Below are 26,549 nucleotides of genomic sequence, written 5' to 3'. Positions count from 1 at the left end.
GAGGACATGAGACACAATGCCTATGTGATGAGATGAAGTGAGGTGACTGACATAGGCATTATGAAGAAATAAGGCTACCACTGGCCTTCTTACCAGAACAGAAGCACTGCAATACCACAATCTGATAGCCAAGATGGCTACCAAGTGACTAACAACAAGCTACACTGAACAAAGGGATGAATCATGTTCTGGGCTAGATGGAACAGGACAGCATGGAATTTCATCACCCTCCTCAGAATGGGATGCAACTTAAAAGTTCTGAATTGTTTATTCCTGGAATTTTTCATTAAAAAATTTCAGACCACAGCAGACCACAGGTAACTGAAAGTATAGAAAGCCACCCATAAGGGTGGATTAATGTGATAAAGGGATTACTTACAGGGAAGATATAACAAGATATAGTAACTTTGGTCCAATGCTTTTCTTCTGACTTTTTAGGGAAATTGTCCTTTCCAGGATCTTGGTAAGAGAAGGAGAGTGTGTAAAGCACATGGGTTGAGATGGGGGAGTAGTGAATTCACCTATCAACCCTGAGATCTGCTTTGTCTTAATGGTGAGCCTATCTTGGAGGAAGGTAAAGGTGAAGGAGACAATCCTCTAAGACCAAAAAAAAAAAAAAAACCCTCCCAATAAGCAATTTTTATTATTTGTTTTAATTAGTTATACATGACAATACAATGATCTTGACATATCATACATTTGAATCAGATGGGATATAATTTCTCATTTTTCTGAGTGTACAGGTTGCAGAATTACATTGGTCATGCAGTCACTTATATACTCACAGCAATAATAATGTCTATTTTTATTCTGCTGTCCTTCCATTCAATAAGCAATTTTAGCATGTGCTCAACCCTGGGGAAAATGTGGTACTTCAGTAGAAGGAGAAAAACTTTATTTTCTAATCTCATATTAGTACATTACTAGTGTTGTTTAGCTGAACTTATCACTCATTTTTTTCTAAAGTTCATTTTCCTTATCTATGTCAAAAATTCATGAGAACTAACTAAAATAATAAACATGAAAAAACAACTTTGTAATGCCCAAGATCCTACACTGTGAGGTGTAAGACACTTCAGGAACACATCCTAGTCTGTCACTGATTTCCAGCAGCTCCCTGACTGTTGCATAGTCACTGTCAGGAACAGCTCTCCACAGACAACCAGGGGGTGTGTGGATCTTTCCCACAGGGGGATATAGTGTAGCTTACCCTCTAGATCAGTCTGGCAATGTTCTTGATCTCTAATTTCTCTGTACCAAGACATGCCGTGGTGCCACCTGAAATGCAGGTTCTTTTAGTCCCCCTTCCTGATTTACCTGCAGTGGATCAGCTCCCCACCAGTAATGGGTTTTCTTCTTTTATTTTACCATATCCAACTTTCTGATTCCTTAAACTGTTCTGAGAGTCTAGTATTAAGTCCCAGTTAAATCTCTCTTTTCACGAACCACCTCACTGAGAAGCTGTTTATCTACTTTCCTGGTCTCATGCCATGGAGCAGCTTGGAAAACAACCTCCTCAACCTTTCCATCTTCCTCCAACCCCTGTCTTTTCATGGTTTCTTAAGGTGGAATGTTAGATGACTAATTTGAGAATTTTTAAAATATAAACATTATACCTATAAATTCCCTTTAAGAACTGCCTTAGCTTTACCACATAAATTTTAATATATGATTTCATTCATCTCAAATTATGTTCTAGATTTATTTTTTATTTCTTCTGTCACTTACTGGTTATTAAAGAGTGTTATTTAATCTCTATATTTTTGTGAGTTCCTCAAATTTGGTACTGATTTTAAATTATTTCTCTGGTGGAGAAGAAACTTTATATTTCAATTATTTTATGTTAATCAAAGTTTGTTTTATGTTTAGTATATGGTCTGCCCTGGAAAATGTTTCATTTATATTTGTAAAAAATGATATTCTGCCCTTATTAGGTGGAGTGTTCTTTATAAATGACTCTGTTAGGTCTAGTGGGTTACATTATTGTTCATGGTTTTTCTCTTTCCTTATTAATCTTCTGCATAATTATTCTATACATATCTTAGTCAGTTTGGGTAAATAAAACAGATTACCATAGACTGGATGGTATACACAACAGAAATTTATTTCTCACATTTGTAGACAGTTTGAGATGAGGAGGCCTGCATGGTCAGATTATGGTGAGGACATTCTTCTTGGTTTGCAGATAATCGTCTTGCTCTGTCTTCCTCACAAGGCAGAAAGCAGACAAAAATTAATTCTTTTGTCTCTCCTAATAAAGACACTAATCACCTCAAAATGGTTTCACAATCATTACCTCCAAAGGCCTCATTTCCTAATGAAAACGTCCCTCTGGGGATTAGAGTTTCAACATATGAATTTTAGGTGAGCCCATTCATGCAATCCATAACAATACACTACTGAAAGTGGAGTACTGAAATTTTCAAGTATAATTAATTTTCTTTTTCTCCCTTCAATTTCTGTCAGTTTTCACTTCATGTATTTTTAGGAATATACACACACAGTATACACACTTGTTATATCCTGATGAAAGTACCCCTTTTATCACTGTAAAACATCGCTGTTTACCTCTCTATTTCTAGAAACATTTTTGTGTGTTTTAAAGTCTACTTTGTCAAATAATACATAGCTAATTCAGCTTTCTATGGTTACTGTATGAATATCTTTTTTTTTTTAATACTAGGGATTGTGCTTTACCACTAAGATTCCATCCCCAGGACTTTTTAATTTTATTTTTTTGATACCCAGGGGAAATTTACCACTGAGATACATTCCTAGCCCTTTTTATTTTTAATTTTGAGACAGGGTCTCAAAATAGAGGCTCTCTAAATTGCTGCATAGTATGCCTTGAACTTGTAATCCTCCTGACTCAGCCTCCCTACTAGTGGGATTACAGGCATATGTGGTGGCTATATGCATATCTTTTCCATACTTTTACTTTCACTCTTTTGGTAACTTTGAACCTAGCCAGTATTGTGGACAGAGCAGATAGAGAGAAAGAACTTGTGATAACTAATATCAACTGCTTAAGATAAAAATAACCATTTGCTTCAGGTTCATCCTACGTGTGTGAAAGTCCTCTTCAGGCCCAGTCAAGACAGTGATGTTTTATCGTGGCCGATTTAACCCATGGGCCACAAATGCATCTTTTTTGTCCCATCATCCCTACACACTCTTAGAAGCAAACCACAACCTATTGCTTCTCTGAAGAGGATCTCTACTGAGTGTCTCTGCCATCACGGTAAAAGCAACCTCACATGTGTTGACATACTGGAATTTCTGCTCTTTCTGTATCACATCCCAACAACCACTGACTTATTAGTTATTTGATGCAGTTAGGAAGATTTTTGGAAATATTTGTTCAAATCTGGCAATTTCCTTCAATGCATAAATTGGTCAAAATTATCTTGTTTGGGCTGGGGATGTGGCTCAAGCGGTAGCGCGCTCGCCTGGCATGCGTGCGGCCCGGGTTCGATCCTCAGCACCACATACCAACAAAGATGTTGTGTCCGCCGAGAACTAAAAAAATAAATAAATATTAAAAATTCTCTCTCTCTCTCTCTCTCCTCTCTCACTCTCTCTTTAAAAAAAAAAAATTATCTTGTTTACTCAATGGAATAAGTCTACTTACCGAGAAAAAATAGAGGCTATCTAAATATTCAAAGCTAGGACATGGGTAAACTGAAAAGCAATTTTGAAAAGTGGAAAATTATTTGGCCATTAAGGACACCATTAAGATAAAATAGGGACATGGAATAAGATTTCATTGCTATCATAATATTTAAAATGTAATTACATAAGAACATGTAAGATATGATCTCTTTTTAAATACTATACACATATTCATACATTCCCAGCCCTTTCAATTATTTTTATTTTGAGACAGGAACTTACTAAATTGCCAAGGATGGCCTCTAACTTATGATCTTCCTGCCTCAGCTCCCTAAGTAGCTGGGATTACAGATGTGCAAAACCATGCCTGGCTAAAATTATGTATTTATTTACTTGTTCTAATCTGTTACACATGACAGCAGAATGCATTTCAGTCCATAGTACATAAATGGAGCACAATTTTTCATTTTTCTGGTTGTATACAAAGTAGAGTCACATCATTGGTGTCTTCATACATGTACTTAGGGTAATGATTTCCATCTCATTCCACCATCTTTCCTACCCCCATGTCCCCTCCCTCCCCTTTGCCCTAACCAAAATTTCTCCATTCCTCCCATGCTCCCCACAACCCCCATTATAGATCAGCATCCACTTATCAGAAAAAACATTCAGCCTTTGGTTTTGGGGATTGGCTTACTTCACTTAGCATGATAGTCTAACTCCATCTATTTACCTGTAAATTCCATGATTTTATTCTCCTTTAATGCTTAGTAATATTCTTAGTTTTCAGCGGACACAACATCTTTGTATGTGGTGCTGAGAATCGAACCCGGGCTGCACGCATGCCAGGTGAGCGCGCTATCGCTTGAGCCACATCCCCAGCCCTAATGCTTAGTAATATTCTATTGTGTATATATACACCACAGTTTCTTTATCCATTCATCTACTGAAGGCCATCTAGGTTGATTTCCACAATTTAGCTATTGTGAATTGTGCTGCTGTAAACATTGATGTGTCTGTGTCACTGTAGTATGCTGTTTTTAAGTCCTTTGGGTATAAACTGGGGAGTGGGATAGCTAGGTCAAATGGTGGTTCCATTCCAAGTTTTCCAAGGAATCTCCATACTGCTTTCCAGATTGGTTGCACCAATTTGCAGTCCCACCAGCAATGTAAGAGTGGGGAAAACCACATCCTCGCCAACACTTATTATTACTTGTATTCTTAATAACTTCAATTCTGGCTGGAATGAAATAAAATCTTAGAGTAGTTTCTATTTGCATTTCTCTAATTGCTAGAGATGTTGAACATTTTTTCATATATTTTTGGATCGATTGTATATCTTCTTCTGAGAAGTATCTGTCCAGCGTCTTTATCTAAAAATTTTAATGAAATAATTCCATAACAATTTTCTTTAGAAACTGAATGAAAAAGGATGCATTCTTTTTTAAAAAATACCTTTATTTTTTTATTTATTTATAAGCAGTGCTGAAAATCAAACCCAGTGAAGCATTCTACCACTGATCCACAATCCCAGTCCCCAGAGGATGTATTCTTATACAACATAAATTCAGACAACTCCCACATATTTTTATTGTGGCTTTATATTTTTATAAGCATTTAATTTCAATAAAATAATGAAACAGTGGATCAGAGTACATTTCTTCTCAGTCCCTGGGTATCCTATCTAACCTTATGAACACCTGGGTGACATTCTTATGTAATTTTAAATTACAACACTGGATATTAAATAAAAACCAAAGTCAATAAATCATCTTAGAAATCTAAAAAGCAGGTAAATAACAGGACAATTTATTTTTAGGATACTGCCATGATAATTTTTCTCCTTAGTACCACACCAAGCAGAAATAAACTCAATTTATAATTCACCAAGCATGTGAATTTTAACCTTTGTGATATCGGATATTTATAAAATATTTTGAAATTGCCTTAAAATTTACATACAATGTGAAAGTATTCATTTTTAAGGTAGATTTGAAATTTTCATGACTCAAATTCGAATGAACTGTCAATACTGGGATATTTGTACTTACATAGGAAATGATCAGGAAGAGTGAGCACTAATCTAATAATATTGGTTTATTGGGTAACAAGTCCTAATATTGGAATCAGTGTATTAAAGGAGACTTTACTAATCAATTAATTTAGGAATATATGTTATATAGTACTTGTGAAATAAAGTTAACTTTAGAAAAACAAAATAATCATATTCAGGTATAGGTATGCATTTTTATATTTCCATTTTAAATAGATAGGCAAAATCAGTATTTCTCCTTGTCTATATCAGTGAGGCCCAATCTCTAATCCTCATTTGTTTCATCATTATCACAGAGAACCCACTATCTACTATGTCCAGTTTAGAAAAATATGAATTTGAGCATTTCTAACACAATTCCACAGTAGGTACTGAAGAAGGTGCTCTTAAGCACCTACCACCATACAGAGTTTGAACCATTGAGATGGGAAATGAGTTGCCTAGATTCCCCCCAGCAGTGACTCCAGGGGAACCTGATCTCTCCTTTCCAGTATGATCAGATGGTGCTAGCAGAGCTAGTAATCCTGAGCTCTGAGCCATAAACTTAGGAACTACCAATGCTGAGGGAGAGTCCTAATACCCTATGAAGATGGAGCATGGTTCCTACACTCTTCCAAGTTTTCTTTCTCTTCAATAGAATGTTACTCTGAAACTATAGAACATGACTGCATTCATTCACTGAGTTGGAATTGTGCAGCCATCACATTCAAGCCCATTCTCCTAGAATCCCTGAGTAGCAGACAGAATACCTTTTTAGACAATGGATTAATGGAGTATTGTTCAAGGGACATTTCTCTTCTTGCTTAATGGGATAATTCTCCCACATAGAGATGGAGAAATAGAAGCTTCATGGGAGGGGAAAACGATAAGTAATACAGAACCTAGAAGCTTTATTTCAAATATCTGATAAGGACAGAATGTTCATATCCCTTGATCACCATCAAAATACTTATTTTGAAACTTATTTGGAGATGCAACCCTGAAAGAATTAAGGTAAAATTGGGCCATAAGGATGGGGCCCTGATCTGATGGGATTCATATCTTTAAAAGAAGAGACACCAGCCAGCTCCCTATCTGAATGCATGTACTGAGGAAAGGCCATGCAATGACATACTAGGAAAGATAGCTGTTTGCAAGTCAAGAATACCTCACCAGAAGTAGAATTTGCCAGCTCCTTGGTCATGAACTTCTATTCTCAGAACCGGGAGAAAATGTTTATTGTTTAAGCCACAAAGTTTGTGGTTTTTTTATGGCAGCCCAAGCAGATTCACACAACATTAAAAACATCCCTAAAACTTGTCCACTCCCAATATATTCATGGGGGGATGTAAAAAAATGCTAACGGGGAAAAGACTGTGATCTTAGGATCTGAAGGAGGAGAGATCTTGTTGGTAGAAACATGGATGATTCTCAACTCTGTATGAGCCCGGGGAAGTGTTTGTCTTAGAGTTCCCCAGTAATAGTACCTTCAGCAGCCTGCTCTTTTTTGCAAAGCCTTAAAGAAGCTCATCTTTGTGCAGAGTAGCACTCAGATTTCTCAAGCTCTTTCTCTGCTAGCTCCCTTTTCAGAATGCTTCCCCACACATTCAGCTGCTTTGAGCTTCCTGAACTCTGAATTATCTATTTTTTATGAGCAAGGGTATGTTTTCAATTACCTCTACTTTTGCCATAGTTTCAGAATCTCCTCCTGACCGGAAGTTGAAGCAAGTTCAAGTTTATAGGAGAAAGCAAACATTCTTTAAATAATTTTGTATTTAACTATTGTACTGATTATTATTCCATTTAACTGACTGAATTTTAAAATATATCGTTTGAACTGTTATGTGGTGATACGTGCCTGTAATATTAGTGACTTTCCTGGCTGAGGCATGAGAATTACAAGTTCAAGGCTAGCCTCAGCAATTTAGTGAGACCCTGTCTCAAAAAAAATTTTAAAGGGCTGGGGATGTGGTTCAGTGCATAAGTGCCCTTGAGTTCAATCTCCAGGATCCACTCCCAAATACATTGTTTGAGTTCTTTATTGGGGAGTTAATTTAGGAATAATGGCCATACCTATTCATATACAGCAAGAGTAGAAAGAAAGATATGTCAACTTATATTTCATAAAAAATTCAGTTAAAATATATATTTGTTCTTATGGATAGAAATCTAGTATCCAAAGAAAGCATATACTTAGACTGTGGAAACAAGATCAGGTGCACAGTTTATTCTGCTCTGTATCTTCATTTTCTTCTACCAGAGTTGTTCTCTAAAGAACCTATAATAGTCTCAAACCATAAAATTTTCCTTTCTATCAAAGACCCAAGTAAAAAGATAAAATTAAAAAAACTTTTAAAAGAAAATATATGTGTAAATCTTCAAGTCCTTGGATTTGTAACAGATTCTTAGATTGACAGAAGAAATACAAACAAACAATAAATAAATAAAATGAAACAACCCAAATATCCATCAATGGATGCATGAAATGTGACATACTCACATGATGAAATGTTATTCAGTCATAAAAAGGAATAAAGTACTAATATATGTTATAGCACAGGCAAACCTTGTAAAGATTATGCTATGTGAAAAAAAAGGCAGATACAAAGCCACATATTATATGATCCATTTATATGAAATGTTCAAAATAGGTAAGTTCATAGGAAAAGAAAGTATATCAGGGGTGGAAAGGAGCCTGGAAGAGAGGAAAATAAGGAGTCTGCTTAATGGGTACAGGTCTTCTTTTGGGGATGGTAAAAATATTCTGCAGTTAGATAGTGGTTGGAAGAACACTGTGAATCAGAAACCGCTGAATTGTATATGAGTATCTCTTATCCAAAGAATGGGACCAAAAGTGTTTCTGATTTGGGAATATTTATATATACATATTTAGATATCTTGGGGTTAGGATCTAAATCTAAACACAAAATTAATTTATTCTTCATATATACCTTATACATAGCCTTAATTTTTTTTTTCAGTATTGAGGATTGAACCCTGGGTCTTTTGCATTCTAAGAAAGCACTCTATCAGTCAGTTACATCTCCAGCCTTTTTTTGAAATTTTATTCTGAGACAGTCTTTTTTTCTTTCTTTTTTTTTTTTTAGAGAGAGAGAGAGAGAGAGAGAGAGAGAGAGAGAGAGAGAGAGAATTTTTTTTTAATATTTATTTTTTAGCTTTCAGTGGACACAACATCCTTGTCTGTATGTGGTGCTGAGGATCGAACCCGGGCCGCACGCATGCCAGGCGAGCGCGCTACCGCTTGAGCCACATCCCCAGCCCCTGAGACAGTCTTTCTAAAGTTGCCCAGGTTGGCCTTGAACTTGCAAACCTCGTACCTAACCTTAGCCTCCTGAATAGCTGGGATTATAGGCATGCACCACTGTGCCCAGCTCTTAATTGTAATTTTACACAATATTTTAAAATAATTATTTTCATAACAAATGAGGTCAAGTATGGTATTCAGTAGGTATTTCTGCAAAACTTTCAGAATATGAGTTGGGCACAGTGGCACATGCCTGCAATCTCAGCGTCTGGGAAGGCTGAGGCAGTTAGGATTGCAAGTTCAAAGCTTGCCTCAGCAACTTAGTGTGGTGCCTGCCTCAAAATAAAAAAATAAATAAAAAATGGCTGGGACTGTGGCTCAGTAGTAAAAACCCATGGGTTCAATCCCTCAGTACCAAAAAAGAAAAAAGAGGGAGTTGGGGATGTGGTTCAGTGATTAAACCCCTCTGGGTTCAATTCTCAGTACCAATAAATAAATAACAAAAAAAAAACAAGAAATGTATTAAAATTATATAATTTTATAACTTGTTAATGTAAAAGCATTTGAGTTTAGTGGTTGCTATAATTTGAAATAAAATCAGTTAATGTTTTTTCTCCTTCCATTGTGAACTGTGTTGGTTTCAAAGGTGAACTGAATGCCTTTCCAGTATCCCAGTAGGCTTTTTTTGGGGGGGGGAGGAGGGTGGTGGGCAGTGCTAGGTATTGAACCCAGGGCCTCACATATGCTAGGCAAATAACCCACTAAGCCATATCCCCAGCCTGCAGTAGACTTAATTTTTACTGTAATTTTTAAATAATTATGGTCACTGTGCCATTGAAAATTAATTTTTATTAAGTGTTATTTTCCTATTGGGGCATGTGGCAGATTCTTAACTGTTAAGGTCTGTAAATAAGTCAAAAATAACACCTGGTATTTTGCCAGAGAAATGTTAGAGTTCCTAAACAAGTCTGGATGGTGCCTGGCAAAATGTCAGAGGGAGTGGTTTGAGAAGTAACAAAAGTGAGCCATTAAGTGTGGAGATTCCTTATTGGTTGACTGAAGTATCTAGTTTATGCTAATTAAGATAAGCTGTGCAAAATGTATAAATAGCTCTGTTGCCCTACAATAAATGGCTCCTATTCCTGCTGCATCAATCTACAGAAGTTATTCGTCACCTCCCTGGTTATTTCTGCTGCAGCCGCCTCTCGGCACTTAACATTTACATTTAACCTGGTTTTCTTTTTTTTAATGGAACAAATATCATTTTTAAATATGGATTTTAAAGTTTTTACTCTTCAATGTTTATTTTCTTCAAACGAGATTTTTGTCCATGATCTTTTCAAACAACTTGTAGACTAACAAATGTTCACTTTTTTCATTTACTCAGAAGACACGTGCAAATATCCCATTGTTTTCACAAGTAACCAGGTTTACAAGTTTGCCAAGTTATTTCATCTCAAAAATAATTATTATCATATGCTTTCAATGTAAGGTATTTTTTCATTACATAGATTTTACTTTACATGCTTCTATTGTTATAGCTATTATTTGATCATCATTTGTCCTTCACTGGTACCAAAATGTACATCATGCAGGTGTGAGTGTCCTCTTAACAAAGACCACCAGGACCATACCTGTTGTCACATAGTATGTAATGAACTGTAGTAATAAATATGTCTTCACATCATTAAAAAAGAAATGAATTCTCTGGGGGATGGGGCTGCGGCTCAGCAGTAGTGCACTTGCCTGGCATGTGTGAGGCACTGGGTTTGATTCTCAGCACCATGTATAAATAAATAAAAAAGAAAGATCTATCAACAACTAAAAAATATTTTTTTTAAAAAAATGTATTCTCGGGGCTGCAGATGTAGCTCAGCAGTCAAAGCCCCAGCACAGGGGGGGAAAAAAAACCAAAAAAACATGTGCTTTGATTTTCACCTCAAAGGGTTTTTCTAAAAAAAATTGCTAAAATATTACCCTCAAGGCTGGGGTTGTGGTTCAGTGGTAGAGCACTTGCCTAGCATGCATGAGACACTGGGTTCGATCCCCAACACTACATAAAAAAAAAAAACCAAATAGCTGGGGTTGTGGCTCAGAGGTAGAGAGCTTGCCTAGCATGCATGAGGCACTGGGTTCGATCCTCAGCACCACATAAAATATAATAAAGATATTGTGTCTACCTTTAACTAGAAAATAAATGTTTAAAAAACTAAATAAACAAATAAAGTATCACTCTTCTCCAAAACAAAAATATATATTCCACAACAGCTTTTTATACTGTCATGTCTAGCCTCAGTTCACAGACATAACTGGCACATAAATTAATAATTTTAAAACTTGTTGAATGAATAAATGATACACAACTAAAATAATATATAATTAAAAGATGACTAATAGGGAGGAAATGAATAAGAAAATGATCTAAAATGAGACAGATAAGAATTGGATTTGGGGGCTGGGGTTGTGGCACAGTGATATGTGTGAGACACTGGGTTTGATTCTCACCACGCACCAAAAATAAACAAATATTAATAAAGGTATTGTGTCCATCTTCAACTAAAATATATATATATAAAAATAATTGGAGCAGGGTGCAGTGGAACATGCCTGTAATCCCAGCGGCTTGGGAGGTGAGGCAGGAGTTGAGTTCAAAGCCAGCCTCAGCAAAAGCTAGGCACTAAGCAACTCAGTGAAACCCTGTTTCTAAATAAAATACAAAATAGGGTGGGTGATGTGACAGTGGCCAAGTGCCCTTGAGTTCAACCCCCAGTACAAAAAAAAAAAAAAGAAAGAAAGAAAAGAACTGGTATTTGTAAAGGAAAACCCAAAGTCTGAGAACATTATCTGTATGCAATGTGTATCTAAAGAAAACAGGCCAGTTATTCTCAGCCACTTTGAAAGTGGTGCTTTAAAAACCAAAATCCTGCCAGGTATGGTGGCAAACACCTGTAATCCTTACTGCTTAGGATAAACAGCAGGATTGCACGTTGCAGGCCAGCCCAAGCAATTTAGGAAGATCCTATCTCAAAATAATAAAAATAAATGAATAAATAAATAAAGGGTTGGAAATATGTAGTGTTTGCCTAACATGTTCTATGCTGAGGGTTCAAGTCCCAGTACCACAAAAGAAGAAAGGAAAGAAGGAAGGAAGAAAGATCTCCAAATTTCTAAAAACTCAAGAGTCAACACCTGAAGGGATCAGAATACCTGGATGGCTCTGGCTTGAGAAATTCTTCCAATGTCCTCGGCTCCTTTCCTTGCTCCAACATGCAGATTGCCTCTGTCTTGGTGACACAATACCCTACAAATAAGAAAAAACACAAGACTTGGGCCAGGTTTGTGGATTTCCAGGTTCTTGAAGGAGAAAAGTACAGCTCCAGGATCTATATAACAATAGGGCCATTTAAACTTTTCACTGGAAGTGGGGGGAAATGTTATTTCTAGATCAAAAGGGAAAAGACCTTCGGCCCACTGTTTAGCTTTGGATCCTATGCTTCAATCTAAAAATCATTAATCTAGCTAGGCATAGTGGCACATGCCTGTAATCCCAGTGGCTCAGCAGGCTGAGGCAGGAGGATTCCAAGTTCAAATCCACCCTCAGCAACTAAGCAAGACCCTGACTCAAAAATAAAAAAGACTTTGGAGGGCTGGGGATGTGGCTCAAGCGGTAGTACGCTCGCCTGGCATGCGTGTGGCCCGGGTTCAACCCTCAGCACCACATACAAACAAAGATGTTGTGTCCGCCGAAAACTAAAAAATACTCTCTCTCTTAAAAAAAAAAAAAAAGACTTTGGATGTAACTCAGTGGTAAAACACCCCTTGGGTTTAATCCCTGGTAACCCACTCCCCAAAATCTATAATCTCTATAAAGGATGATGTGTACCAGCAACTTTAAAAAGAAATTTTATTTGGAATTACATAAAACACAATCCTTACCCTCTGAGATGAAGTGGTTGTAGTTCTCCAGAATCACGGCCCTAAAAAAGGTCCTTTGAGCAGGGTCCAGGTGCTGCTACTCCTCTTGGAAGAAGCCTACAGCTACAACCGGAATGACCCTGGTCCCTTTAAAAGATTATTTGTGGGGCTGGGGTAGCTCAATGACAGAGCGCTTGCCTAGCATGTGTGAAGCACTGGGTTTGATCCTTAGCACCACACAAAAATAAACAAATAAAATAAAGGCTTTCTGTTCATCTACAACTACAAAAAAAATTATTTTTAATTTCTACTATGAGCTGAAATGGACAACATGCAATGTTTGAAGCACAAAACCTTGTTGTGTTCACTATTGACACCTGAAGAGAAAATGTCACACATAACACACCTAATCTAGAAATATTTTGGCATTTTAATGTTGTGGGAGAACAAATAATAGAAGTACCCTCAGAAGTACCTATCCATATACTAATGGATACTTTAATCCCAGCTGTTTGGGAGGCTCAGGTAGGAGGATTGCAGAATCAAAGCCAGCCTCAGCTATTTAGCAAGGTCCAAAACAATGCAGCAAGACCTTGTCTCCAAATAAAATATATTAAAAAAAAAAAGGACTAGAGATGTGACCAATAGTTAAGTGCCCCTGGGTTCAATCACCAGTACCAAAAAAAAAAAAAAAAAAAAAAAGTACCCTATCCATATACTAATCTTTGATTCATGAAAAAAAAAAAAAATCTGAGGCTCCTCAATTGTCTCACTTTCTGGGAATGTAAAAAATGAATTTTTGGCTATTCAGTGTATTATTCATCAGGAGGGACTGTAAGCAAAAATAACCAACATGGTTTCGACACCATTATGAAAACAAATAACTGGGATGGAAGCAGACCTCAAATGGAACAGTAAGCTTTCCTTTATTCCACAGTGGAGTCAATCAATCAGGCATTGTAAGGGCTCCTTTTCTGGGTAGAAAAATGGCCTTCAGTTACAAAAGGGGTATGAGTTTTAAAGTTTACAATGAGGGCGGGTTTAATCATTGGAAACTGCAGACATGCTGATAGAACAGTGAAGGAACTAGTAGTGTAGTAGAATCCCCTTTCTCCACAGAAAAGTCTGAACTGGGCTTCTTCAGAAATCCTCACCATGGCTGATTTGGGGACTGTCAGCAAAAACGTCTCTGCAAAAGAGTTCAATGTAGATAAACTTCCTATTTTCCTGTTGCCCTGTTTTACTTGGCCACTGGCCAGGAAGATACCAGCACTCCAGGTGCTGGACACCCACTCACTAGTTTTTCACAAAAGTATCCAGTATAGTAGTTTGTAGAAATGTGCAAACAAGGGCTCTGGCCTTGAGCTGGGCTTCACAGAGATGTCTACATTTTTAAGATAAGAGAAGATACCAATTGGGCTCCATGGTAAGAGCTGGCAGGGGGAGAAAAGAGAGGGGAGGAGAGAAGAAGCTCTCCCCTTCTCAGATGTTGTCCTTGAAGTGTTAACTTGCCCAAAACAATAAGAGGAAAAAGCTGCTTTTATGTAAGCTTCTGCAGGCTGTGAACTTCTGATCCCCTCACCTTACATGCTGGATATAAAACTCTGAAACTCCCTGAACTCGGGGTTCAGGAGATTGATTGATTACAGCAGAAGCTGTGCTCTCTGAACCTGGCTGCAGCCAAATAAAACTGTTTCCTGCTATCTTCCGTGCCTTACCTAGTCTGTCCCTACAACAGAGGTCCAGGTTGAAATTTTAACTCAGGAAGGCAGTTGTAAAATGTTTGAAACTCTAACAATGAGGAGATAGGAACTCAGATCCTGAGAGATGAAAACTCAAATCCTACTCGTTGCATTTCTTCTTCCCGTGGGATTCATTGTTTCCCAGAGTTTCTCACTATCTACTGTGCTCTGTTCAGGACTAATTGGTAATTGCGGAAGTTCAAAGTTTAGGGTCCAGGCTTCAGGCTTCAATATCACCTCTTTCCTTCAGGGCCCATTGTTCTTGGAAAAGGTTTAATGTTTGGCTAATTTCTCTCCCTCTCCTGAGCCACATCCTCTTTCCTTTTTTTTTGCTTTTAATTCAAAATTGTACTTACATATTTGAGTGGAAAATTGCTTAAAATGAGAATGGACTTCAACTATAAGGAGCCTGCAAAAATAGGAAAGAATTCTCAAATATTAAAAACCTTGCCGGGGCAGTGGCACATGCCTGTAATCCCAGCAGCTCAGGAGGCTGAGGCAGGAGGACGGCAAATTCAAAGCCAGCCTCAACAATGGCTAGACACTATACTACTCAGGGAGACCCTGTCTCTAAATAAAATACAAAATAGGGCTGGGGGATATGGCTCAGTGGTCAAGTCCTCCGGAGTTCAATCCCCAGTACAAAAAAAAAAAAAAAAAAAAATCCTTGACTACTGAATTTGAAAACCAAAATCAAAATACCCAACTGAAGGAGGGAAAGAGAATGGATAAATAAGAGATTCAAACCTTCTTTCCTGAGTATCTAAAATAACAACATTTTCTAGCTTATTAGAAGAAAAAAAACTTATTTGCCCTCTACCTTATTTGCAAATAAGTTTTTTTTTCTTCTAATAAGCTAGAAAAATAAATTAGCAAAAGTCACACCAGCTCAAGAGATTCTTTAACAAGTTTAAGGTCACACTTTGAACAAAAACCTACAAAGCATGCCAACAGGCTAAAAAATAAAACAAACTCCGAAGAACAAGCAATCAGAACCAGACTCAGATAGGACCCAGATGTTGGAATTATATATAGACAATTTAAAATAACTATGATTAATTTGGTATGGTATTTTAGTCAGCTTTTCATCACTGTGACCAAAAGACATGACAAAACTTAGAGGAGGAAAAGTTTATTTTGGCTCATGGTTTCAGAGGTTTCAGGCCATGGTCAGCCAACTTCACAGATCTAAGCCTGAGGTGAGGAAAAACATCATGGAGAAAGTGTGTTGGTGGAGAGCTGATGAGTTCATGACATCCCGGAAGCAGAGACAGAGGTCTGCCCACCAGAGACAAAATATAAACCCAAAGACATGTTCCAAAAAAAATGGCCTACATTAATATAATTGTGAATGACAAGGATAAAATCTTAGGAGCTTCCAAATGAAAGAACAGCTGATATACAAAGGAAAGAAAGATTCTTGCTTCAGATTTCTCCTCTATTGTGGAGGAAGCAAAAATACAATGAGATTATGAGAGAAGAATTTCAGGAATCCTTCCTACACACACACACACACACACACACACACTATCTTTCATTTGATAGGTCCAAAACCAGACGTGTTCAAATGGGCAGGGCCTCGGGGAATAAAATACCCATAAATCTCTGCAAGGAAAATGCTGAGGCGGGGTTAACAAACTGCCTAACAAGTCTCCAGCGGGGGCAAAGTGAAGAGGGGAGAAATGGGAAACAAGGTCTTGCTATAATAATATAGTTACAACAACATGCAGAGTGCCCACATGATCCACAATGTAACATGAAATGTCAACAACTTTTGAAATAAAAGAGACCACCAGAAAGGAAAGAGCCAGTAATATCTTGATAAATTAGCAAAATAAAGGAGGTTGGATATGGGTTGGGCTGGAGTCTGGGATAGGGTGGGTAAATTAAAGGTTTCTAAAGTCATCTAGGACAGGCTAGAGAAATGGCAATCAGTACACCACGGATCAGGAGAAGAGCAATTAATTTATCCTAATATAAGCTGGGTTATAATAAGAGGTTATGGGTTAGTAACAAAGAGAACTGAATACCAGAAAACTACCAAACTAGCAGAAAGAATAATGAGCAAGAAATCTGAACAAAACAGAAAAAAGAAACTAAGTATGTTAATTGTATACATTACAATGCATGTTATAATTATACTCAGATATAAGGATTGAAAAACCAAGTTGCAGAGCAAAACCAAAATAGAAGCAGAAAATATGAATGGCTAAATTTCTTCTCTGAGATATATTATCATAATAATTTTTTTTAAATCCAGTTATATAATGTTTAAGAAATAAATTCAAAACAAAGAGATGAAAGAAAGCAAAGAAATGGGCAAAATACTTCAGGTAAAAGCAATTAAAAGGAAAGCAATAGTGGCCTTACTTATATTAAAGTGAAAACTGCAGTCTTAGTCTTGCCTTTAACTTAATGGTATGAAAACAATTATCACCCGTGATAAATAGAAAAAGTAGTCAAGGATAAAAGTCAAGTTTTTGTATATCCAAAGACAAAGTCAATTGCAACCTTGGTTATAGAAAACAAACTCTTGAGGCAAGATACTTCTTTCAACTTACAAGGAGATAAAAATTAGCAAATATAGCCATCACATGGTATTATAAACAGAATATTTCACCCTTTTATTCTAGGAAAATTAACAAAACTTGATGAGATAATGACACTTAAAATTCAAATATAAAATTTAATACTGTAAATTTGTATAATCTAATAATTCTCAACAAACATGTAATATAGGTATTATTACCTGCAACATAAAATATAAGAAAACTAGAGTAAAAGAAGGATAATTAACAGGTCCAGGATGGGAAGGAAGTCATATGACAACAAAAGCATTCATTTATAATCATTAGATCATGTGTTGGTCACTAAGAAAGAAAAAAAATTTTACCACTGAACTACATCCTCAGTAGTTTTTTATTTAAGACAGGGTCTCACTAAGTTGCTAAGGGCCTCACTAATTTGCTGAGGCTAGTCTCAAACTTGCCAGCCTCCTATTTCAGCTTCTCAAGTAGCTGGGATCATGGGCATGCACCATCACATCTGGCCATTAAGAAAATTTTTAATAAATTCTAGAAAGCATGGGGCTGGGGATGTGGCTCAGCAGTAGAGCGCTTGCCTTGCATGTGCAGGGCCCTGGGTTCGATCCTCAGCACCACGTAAAAATAAATAACGAAAATAGAGGTATCGTGTACAACTACAACCAAAAAAATAAATAAATATTAAAAAATGAAAACTTGCAATCCTCATGCCTTGGCCTCCCAAGTCACTGGGATGTAATCCCAGTGCTGCTGGGCCTGACATCTTTTAAAAAAAAAAAGAATTTTAGAAAGCAGAAATGTATTAAAAGTAGCATTTTGAGATATTACATTCTCAATTTTGAGCTTTAAAATTGAAAAAAAATAGATTATTTTACCTAGGATATGAACTCATTAAAAAAAAGAGAAACAGTTCTATAAGAAAAACTTTGGACCAAAGATAAATACCAAAATCTAAATTACTAATTATCTGGCATTAAATGTAATGAAGATACTTTACATGACAATTTTAGGGCCACAACCAAAGGTATTACAAAATACTTGCCTTTAACTTATTTTTAAAACTAAAAGACTAAAAATAGATTATGAATTATATATTTCTATAAGAGAAATTAGGAAAAAACAGGATAAGTTAAGGATAAAATCATAAATGATTATAATTAAAATAAACAAAAGGAAATAAGGAGTGAGCTTAAATTTAAAACTAAAAGCGGTTTGTCAGAACTAGCCTAAGAAAGAGATTAAATCTAAAACTGAAAGCCAGAGCAGTGGCCCAAGCCTGTACTTCCAGCTACTCAGAAGGCTGATGCAGGTCAATCACAAGTTGTAGGCCTCAACAATTTAGCATGACCCAGTCTCAAAATAAAAAGGGGTAGGGATGTGGCTCAGTGGTAGAGCACGCCTGAGTTCAATCTCTAGAACTAGAACTGAAAAAAAAAAAACTGAAGTTGATGTTAGAAACTTTAAAACAGGGTAATAAGGCAAAAATATAAATATAGCTTTGAGAAAGTACACTTAACATATCCTATGAAATAAGTATTTACACAAAAAGAAACCACAGGAAAAAGGAAATCGCAGGGAAAAATAATCACTTAAATATTTTATTTAACTAGGGAATGATTCTGACCAAATTATATTGTTGTATCATGTGCATATATGAATAGGTAACAATGAATTCCACTATTCTCTATAATTATAATATTTTTAATAAAAAACATTTTGAATTTTTATTTAAATGTTACAAATAAAATAACAGCTGGACTATATTGTTATGGTTTTGCTCATGTGTGAGACAATGCAAGAAAGCTTAGAAATAAATGATTGGGTTATGAGAATATTAACATAATCAGTGCATTAATCCTCTGATTGAGGTTAACTGGTTTGTAACTTTAGGCAGGTGGGAGGAGGTAGGTCATTGAAGATGTGCCTTTGGAGTTTATATTTTGTCTGTGGTAAGGGGAGATTCATTCTCTCTCTCTCTCTGCTTCCTGGTTCCATGTCCTGAGCCTCTTTCATCCGCCACACTCTTCTGCCATGATGTTCTGCCTTACCTCAGTCACTGAGGGATGGAGCCAGCAGTCTGTGGACTGAGAGCTCTAAAACCATAAGCCCCAAAGTAAACTTTTCCTTCTGTAATTGTTCTTACCAGTTTTTGATGTTGTTGTTGTTGTTGCAGCAGTGAAAAAGCTGACTAAAACATATATCTAGATGTATACTTAAAGAATAATACAGCATGTTCCATTAAAATATACTACTTATGAAAGAAAGTGATAACTTTATGGTTCATAGTAATCTTTCCCACACAATAAGAATAAGGGTTCAATATATGTTCACTGAATAAATGACCAAGTAGTGTTTATCAAGAGTGTACAGCTTCTTCAACAATAAGAAATTCAGAAATACTGTGCCAATATATTAATCTTGGGTTCAAGATAAATTATGGAAGTCACAAGCTAAATGAATAGACACAAATTTTTAAGCATGTTAACCAACAGGTTAGAAATGGTAATGAAAGAAAAAAGGGAGTAATATCAAAATCAACAAATTAGTTAGGAATAAAATTAGCTTCATTGAGAAAATGACATTAGGGCTGGGGATAGCTAAGTTGGTAGAGTGCTTACCTTGCATGCACAAGGCCTTGAGTTCAATTCTCAGCACCACCGGAAAAAAAAAGAAAATGACATTTGAGCAAAGTCCTGGAGAATCATAAAACATAACTGAATTAATTCAATAGAAAACAGAAAAAGAACAGTTTAAGACAATTAGATGACAGACCTAAAGAAGATCCTATCAATATTCATATTATATATAAGAATGTTTTGGGGACTGGGGTTGTAGCTCAGTAGTAGAGCACCTGCCTATCATGTGTGATGTACTGGGTTTGATTCTTAGCACCACATATAAATAAATAAAAAATAAAGATCCATCATCAACTAAAAAAATAAATTTAAAAAAAGAGAATGTTTTGGGGCTATGATTGTAGCTCAGTGGTAGAGCACTTGCCTAGCATATATGAGGCCCTAGGTTTGATCCCTAGGGCCATATAAAACTAAATAAACAAAATAAAAGTATTGTGTCCATTTACAACTTTAAAAAAAAGAAAAAACAGAATTTTTGGTCCAAACATCCAAAGGCAGGGATTGTCACAGTGGGTTAAAAAAAAAAAAAAGCAAGGCCTTTTTATATATTACCTACAACAAACTCACATTAATATAAAAATAGAAACAAGTTAAAAGGATTGAAAAAAGATGCATCATCATCCATTTTATGCTGCTCTAACAGAATACTTGAGGCTGGCTAATTTATAAAGAACAGAGATTCTTTCTTACAAGAAAGAAGCTGGAAAGTCCAAGTTCAAGGAGCCCTTATCTGACTTTGTGCTGCATAATGCCATGGTGGAAGGCAGAAGAACAAGAAAAGGTGTGCAGTTGAGAGAAGGAAGATGTTGGAACTCGTCCTTTTATCCAGAATTTACTCCCCCATGATAATAACATTAATCCATTCATGAACTCACAGTCCTAATGAATCAATCACCTCTTAAAGGTCCTTCAAACCATAGCAATATATCATGCTAACACTAATCAAATGAAAAAGATACAGTCTAACAGTTACTAACAATTAGATGAGGCAGCTTTCCAAGCAGAATATTACTAAGGATTAAAAAAAAAAGTTTTATGATGATAAAGGAGTTAATTCATCTAGACATAAAAATCCTAAATATTTATATACCTCAAAAAGCTTCAAAAATACATGAAACAAAAACTTACAGAATTACAAGAAGAAATAGATAATTGAATATTTATAGTCAAATTTCAAGCTCTTTTTTTGTAATAACTGATATAACAAGTAGACAAAAAAACCCACTATATGTATATCTTAAAAATCTAACCAAAACTATAAACTCAACTAACTTTACCTGAGACCCTACAACAGAATACACATTCTTTCCATATTTCTGGCTCATAAAAAAAGTTTCAGGGGTTGAGGTTGTGGCTCAGCAGTAGAGTGCTTGCCTAGCATGCCCGAAGCGCTGGGTTCGAGCCTCAGCACCACATAACATAAAATAAATAAAATAAAGGTATTGTGTCCAACTACAACTAAAAAACAAAAATTAAAAAAACAAGTCTCAATCAGTATAAAAAGATTCAAGTACTACATACAGACAGAACACAATAAAAGAAATCAATATTAGAAAGCCAAAAAATCTTCCCACAAAGAGAATTCCTGAACTAAATGAATTCACTGGTGAAATCTATCAAACATTTAATATGCAACAACAGACAAGTGTGGTGGTACATGCGTATAATCCCAGCAACTTGTGAGGTGGATCATAACTTGGAGACTAGCCTCAGCAACTTGGTGAGACGCTGTCTCAAAATAAAAAATAAAAAAGGGCTGGGGATATAGATAGCTTGGAGGTTAAGTTCAATTCCCGATACCAATTAATTAATTTAAAATGTAACAGCAATTCAACACAATTTTTTTCAGAACACTTCAGTGGAGGGGATACTTCCCAACACATTCTATGAAGCCAGCATTATTTTTATAGCAAAACATATCACAAGAAAACTATGAACTAAGCCTAATAAACACAGATGTAAATATTCGTAAGTTAAAACAAATCTTAATCTTAGTAAATACAAATCTAACAATATATAAAAGAATGAGAAATGCACTTGTCCCAGATACTTGAGAGCCTGACATAGGAAGATCACTTAAGCTCACAAGATTGAAACCAAACCAGCCTGGACAACACAGCAAGACCACTATCTCAAAAAAAAAAAAAAAATGGAGAGACAGAAAGTGAGAAAACCCGTTTACTAAATTAAAAAAAAAAAGAAAAAACAACAACTCCATGTCAATTTAAAGAAGAAAAATACAGCACAATGGTGTAAACAGGCAGCTACTTTGAGTATAATAAAAAGATAAATAAGAATATTCCAATTTGCTCTTCTACACAAAGACATAAAAGGAGGATATACAAAAAGCTAATAAGGCGACTATGGGGAAAAGTGGAGAAAAACAATGAGACTTCCTATATATATGTATTTACGGTGCTTTTAACTTATACAATGTGAACAAATTATTTAAAACCATAAAATTATTATTATTATTTAAATTTATGAAATTTTTAAAAATATACCAAATAAGTAGTGTACACCTCTAATCCCAGCTTCTTGGGAAGTTCCAGTCCAGCATGGGAAACTTAGCAAGACCCTGACTCAAAATTAAAAATAGAAAAGGCTGGGCATGTAGCTCAGTAGAAGCTACCACAAAAAAGAAAGAACGGACAACTGACCAGATGAACAGGAAAACTGAGACGTGCAATGGTTTACAGTGAATCCTAGGGCTAGGGGTGCAGCTCAGTGGTATAGCACTTGCCTAGAATGAATTCTGCTTTTAGTCATTTGGATGACTGCTAAGCAGTGTTAACATCTTACAGGGAATAAAGGAATATGACTACTTTCATCTTAGATCTGCTACGTTGAGATGCCTTAGGACAAATTATACACAAACGGCAAGCTCTAAGGTGCACATCAGGGTCCATAGGTAGAGCTGAGAGCCAGAATAAAAAGACAAATTCTAAAATGCTCCCAGCAGGTGCTTCCCAGCTATAACCACAGAAAGGATGGAACCCATTCTATGGAGGCCAGGAAAGCCTTTTAGGAAAACATAATGTTCAAGAGAAGGAGGCTGAAGAAAGCATCCTGAAAAAGAAAATCTAGCAAAGGCACTGAGATGTTGGCGTGGTGTCATAGAAAACCTCAAAAGAGACCAGTGGGCAGTGTTGATGAGACAGCAGGCACTAGAGAACAGCCACCATTTGATTATAATTAGGTCCCTGTGACCTTTACCAAATGCAAATACAAAGGCAGAAGGAAGAGAGGTCTAAAATGTGAATTAGGATTGTAGACAGCATAACTCTGATCTGGGCCTCCCCATAAATACAGCCTAAAGGTGAGAAAAAATTTACTGAAATAACCTGAAAATACACTCAATATCTTCTTCCAAATGTTCTATGCTCTATCCCTAGATGAAATGGCAACATCAGAAAATGCTCTAGAGTAGCACTGCCCAATTTGGTAACTTCTAGTTACACACATGACAACTATGCCTTTAAAATGTTGTTTAAAATATCTGACTTAGAAAATACATTTTGATTTTATCTAATTAAACTGCAATATCCACATATGGTTAGTATCAGACTTATATTTTGATTCTCTGAAAACTTATATTCACTGAGGTTTTCCTTAGTTTTATAATTCTCTGTTCCCATGGAAGAACTACTGAATGAAAGAAGCTGCATTTGTTTTATTGAAGTTATTGGAAGGTTATATATTTCATCACTCACACAAAGTGCATAAAAGGAATGCCAGAGTCTTCATGTCCCATTAACAATATGATTTTTCATCATGGAAAATGTAAATCCCATAACAGAGATCTGCATTTTGCCATGACTACCAGAAAGATCAGAGGAAAATTTGCAGTTAAATTTGGATAACACTATAAGATCAGAAAGCCTATGCACACCTACACAATAAATCATCCTGTTATTGATCTGCTACTAGATATTTCTCCATTGTTTTGCATATATTTCTGTATTTCCATTCTAATCCAGTGACCCTTGAAAATTTCATACAAGACATTATAAATAAAGCTGTGAGGAATAACTCAACTGGGATCTCTTCATTTTCGATTGGTCTTGGGGAAGCATGGAGAGTGTGAAGGTGGGGAAAAAGAAGGAAGAATGAAGTCAGGAAAAATCTGGCCTGTCTTGCAGCTCCTAAATTCAACTTCCTAAAATGTCCACAGAAGAGACAGTACAAACAATGTGAAGACACATGTATGATCATGTATGATCAGTGTTGAATTTAGACATCCAATTTTTTTTTTTTATCTGAGATTGAATATAGGGGCGCTTAATCACTGAACTACATCCCAGCCCTTTTGCTGGGGGGCGGGGATGGCAGAAGGGAGTCTCTCTAAATTGCTTAGGCCTTCACTAAGTTGCTGAGGCTGGCTTTGAACTTTCCATCCTCCTGCCTCAGCTTCCTGAGTTGCTGGGATTACAAGAAGGCACCACCACACCCAATAAGAATGAATCTTTAGAGAGGGGATGTACTTTAGGAACCTATACCTCTGTCCCTGCTGGTCATGGCTCGTTCCCAGACACTCTGGGGGCACTCTGACTGAGTGCCCCCATCTCTCTACCCTTTCCTGTCTCATTTCCTTGCTAGGGCCAGCATCGTGTGTGTGTGTTTGTGTGTGTATGTATGTGTGTGTGTGTGGGGGGTGTATGTGTGTTGTTGTGTTGCTGGGGATCAAACCCAGGGCTTTATGCACGCTAGGCATGAAGCCCTCTACCAATGAGCCCAAGTGCCCGTTTTTAACCCTACTCGTCAATCATTTCAAGAAACTTCCATTTACTCTGCAGCACCCAGGAGAAAGATTCAACTTGTATGTCTGACAGATTAAATTTCACATTATCATTTTAAAAATAACAAAACTCAAGGTGGTGTGGTACTGCCATATGAACATACATATAGATCATTCAAGTCCAGAGATAAAGCTTTATTTTTATGGTCAAGTGATTTTCAATAAAGGTACCAATGGGGAAAGATACTCTTTTCAATAAATGGTGCCAGAACAACTGAATAGCCTCACATAAGAAAATGAATTTAGACACTTATACCATACCTAATAATTAAGCCAAAATGTGTCAAAGACATCAGTAGAGAATGGGTGTGGGGATGGGGACTGACTGCAAGTGGATGTGAAGGATCTCTTTACAGTGATGGAAATATTATAGAACAGGACTACAATTAAAAAGTCATTGAGATCTATATTTTAAGTTGTTAAATAGGTGAATGTTATGGTATGGAAATTGTACCTCAATAAAGTAATTTTAATTAACAAAAAAAGAATGAATCTTTAGTGTTCAATTTTTAAAAAACAGTAATACTAATTTGATTTCAACTTCAAAATTTTTTGGTTTAAAAAGAATTGTTTTAACTCTGCAAAAGTATGCAGAAACCAAAAATCTCTTGCCTTGATCAGTTACAAAGGAATGGCCTAAAACAATTAATTTACACCTCTCAGAGTCCAAGTTTTAACTTTTCTTTCCTTTTTTTAAACTGGGGATTTAACAAAGGGGCACTTTACCACTGAGCTACATCCCCCCTGCCCCTTTTTTATTTTTTGTTTTGAGACAGAGTCTCACCAAGTTACTCAGGCTGACAGTTTGATTGAGGCTGGCCTCATATTTATGATCCTCCTGTCTTAGCTTCCTGAGTCACTGGTATTACAGGAGCGCCCCACTGCACTGGCCCAAGTTTTATCTTTAAAGTTAGGCAAAATAGATAAACTTTGTATAGTCCACCTGCATTATTATTTTGTAACTCTAAGAACATAATAAAAGGGAATAAAAATATCCATATGCTAAATACATGTACACTCAGTTATCTGAAATCTGTGAGCAGAAGACAAAGGAAATTGTGGACTGGAGAGGTTTAAACTTCCTCAGTTCTAGTGAAGGATCCCTTACCTCTGAGCAAGCAACCGCAGGTAAGAGACATTTCCTGCACAATCTGTCCCTCATTCACAGTTCTGGCACAGCACACCTCTCTGCAGAAACTAGCTTGGTCATTCCACCTGTCACAAAGCCATATGGCATCAGATGTGTCTCAAGTCATGCTAAGTATTTAGCACAGGGGGGATTGAACATTGCTTTTGTCCTTGCAAACCTAGAATCTATTGGGGTAGGGGAGAGATTCCTTCCACTTCTGTTCTGAATTTGTAGAGAGAGGCCTGAGGTCTCATGTTTTCTTATAGCTGGGGTTCTAGTACATGTAGGTCTTTCCCTCTCGTCTGTCTAGAATTGCTTTGTTTCAAGGGTGATGGGATCCAGGCCCAGTGACTAAATAATTTCATTGAAATTTCATAAAGGACCCCCAATCTGACTCTCTGTAAGGTCGCTGTCCTCTAGAATACTGTTAGCTCTTCTGTGGGGAACTCCTAAGGGTAGTCAGGAGAATATCTATGCCAGGGAATTGACCGACTTTGGGTATGCTATCTACCCTAGCAGCAGCAACGTGAGATTTGGACTACAATAGATCCATCTTCCAGTCCAACTCCTCCATCACTTGCCATGCAAAATTGGTAACTCATTCACCTTTTCCCAATCTGTTCTTATTTGCTAAAACAGATTGCTGTGAAAAGCCACCGAGATGCCAAATGAAAACAGTTGCTGCTTCATCATTAGCTACCAGACACAAGACCAAATACTTCATATCAACGCCCCTTCAGAGCACAGAGACACAGGCCAAGAGCCTGGAGCTGGGGCTGGGGCAGTCAGAGCCGTAGCAGGAGGAGGAGGGGTGGTCCATGGGGTCAGGGGCACCTTCTGAGCTCTCCTGATGGGGGCTAGAAGCCGTCCCCCAGAC

The 26,549-nt window shown here is 36.7% G+C and overlaps 1 long non-coding RNA gene across 1 annotated transcript; it reads right to left on the bottom strand.

Moving 5' to 3' along the window:
* Positions 1–2,124: 2,124 nt before the first annotated feature.
* Positions 2,125–25,722, bottom strand: LOC113190308 (uncharacterized). Its single transcript, XR_003301764.1, has 5 exons — positions 25,652–25,722; positions 19,728–19,756; positions 12,846–12,971; positions 12,117–12,210; positions 2,125–2,203 (listed from the first exon to the last, which is right to left on the bottom strand). It is a non-coding gene; the product is annotated as an uncharacterized LOC113190308 (long non-coding RNA).
* Between the last annotated feature and the right edge of the window lie 827 nt (positions 25,723–26,549).

The sequence above is a fragment of the Urocitellus parryii genome, chromosome 5 (genome assembly GCF_045843805.1).
Source record: "Urocitellus parryii isolate mUroPar1 chromosome 5, mUroPar1.hap1, whole genome shotgun sequence".
NCBI classification, from domain to species: Eukaryota; Metazoa; Chordata; class Mammalia; order Rodentia; family Sciuridae; genus Urocitellus; species Urocitellus parryii.
The sequence above is the reverse complement of the archived record's forward strand: the minus strand, read 5'-3'. Positions and strand labels throughout refer to the sequence as shown.